General features: G+C 38.6%; 1 pseudogene; it reads right to left on the bottom strand.

The window, feature by feature from the left end:
- The window catches only part of LOC116096657, a 44,837-nt pseudogene extending 42,947 nt beyond the window's left edge, over positions 1 to 1,890 (bottom strand).

A 1,890-nucleotide genomic window follows, 5' to 3' on the forward strand; every position in this document is an offset into this window, starting at 1 on the left:
CAACAAAACTGGAAAATATGGATGAAATGGACAATTTTCTAGACAGATACCAGGTACCAAAGTTAAATGAAGATCAAATAAACCATCTAAACAGTCCCATAACCACTAAAGAAACAGAAGCAGTCATTAAAAACCTCCCAACCAAAAAAAGCCCAGAGCCAGATGGGTTTAGTGCAGAATTCTATCAGACCTCCAAAGAAGACCTAACACCAATACTCTTCAAACTCCAATACTCCTCAAACTATTCCACATCATAGAAACAGAAGGAACACTACACAACTCACTCTATGAAGCCACAGTTACACTGAGTATTCTCCCTTGGAGATGGAATGGCTTCTGGCTAATCAGGAGCTTTTCACAATTTCCTTTCATAGACAACTTCATAAGAGATTTCTTTTCTACTTCTATCATGTTTAATGTTCCAAATAGATTTTAAAAACTTATTGAGTGTGTATTACTTTTAGCTTCAAAAGATACCATGTATATTCAAGAGGCATTTAACTATTTTTTTTTTTTTGAGACAGGGTTTCTCTGTATAGCCCTGGTTGTCCTGGAACTCACTCTGTAGACCAGAGTGGCCTCGAACTCAGAAACCCACCTTCCTCTCCCTTCTAAGTGCTAGGATTAAAGGCATGCACCACCACTGCCTGGCTTATAAATTATTTTGATAACTTGAAAAACATGTCAATATTGAGTTGTATATTTTTTAAAATTTTTATTAGTTTAAAAAAAATAAAAACAAACAAACAAAAGGATTGCCTGTTGAATCAAGCTTTTGGTTTGCCTTCAAGTTTCCTTGAATTAATTTTGCAACTAAAATTATCATGGTATTTTTCCCAAAATCAAGATTAGTGGAGTATACATTGAAAAGAATTAAATCATGAAATGAATTAAATCCTGACACATGAAATTAAAGAGAAAAGAGTAATTGTTGACCTTAGGGAAAAGTATTGTTTTGTAGCTGATATTTAAACATTGATTCAGATATTATGAACACTGACAAACAAGAAGGGAAAAGCATAAAAATACTACAAAACAAAAACAAAAACAAAACAACAACAACAAAAACCTAAATGAACAGGTAGAAATTTTAGTTCCAAGAAATCATAAGTGTATATTGGCACTTGAAAAATAAAGTTGAAATCAGTTGTTCTGGGGCTGGACTCCCGGGGTCTGTCCCTCGTGGATGTGGTGTGCCTGGTGCCATCGGGGGACTGTCATCTTCCTCCTGAGCCTGTTCTTGTGCTGGCCTGGGGAGAGTCAGCCTGTCATAGGGTGGACTGCGGTCCGAGGCTGGATCCATGCCAGCTAGCACTGTCTGGAGGCTGTCCTGGGCGGGAAGGCTGCCTGCCTGCTGCAGTACCTCTGCAGCCTGCCTGACTGTGGGAGGACTCGTTCTGGTTCTCTCAACCTGTTCTTTTTCTCTTTCCTTCTCTTTGCTCTAATTTACTGTTCTCGGTTTTGTAGTAACAGTGATTGTAGCTTGGTTCCCAGTCTTCACTGTATTTTCCACTGTCATGATGGTGCCTGTGTTTTTCTGTTTCTCTCCTGTTTGTATCTCTTTCCTCATTTCTACTCTTTGATCCTTGTCCTTTCCTTCCTCTTCCTCTTGGGCTTTTTGATCTGTCACTTTTTTGCTTTCCATCAATTCCACCATGCCACCGTCTAAGACTCTTTTCTTCTCTCTCTTTCCCTCTTCTTCTAGTTCTTTATAATCATGTTTACTTCTCCTCTTTGATCCATGTGTTTGGAATCTTTTATTCTTGGATGTCTCATAGTGTGCTTGTGCCAACTTTAGCACCAGTAGTAAATACTCAGCAAAATCTAGCTTGTCATCATGGTCTACATTTGCATGAAGGCTTCAGCAATGTCTTGGTCATCTGGATTAGA

This window comes from Mastomys coucha, unplaced genomic scaffold (assembly GCF_008632895.1).
Source record: "Mastomys coucha isolate ucsf_1 unplaced genomic scaffold, UCSF_Mcou_1 pScaffold1, whole genome shotgun sequence".
NCBI classification, from domain to species: domain Eukaryota; kingdom Metazoa; phylum Chordata; class Mammalia; order Rodentia; family Muridae; genus Mastomys; species Mastomys coucha.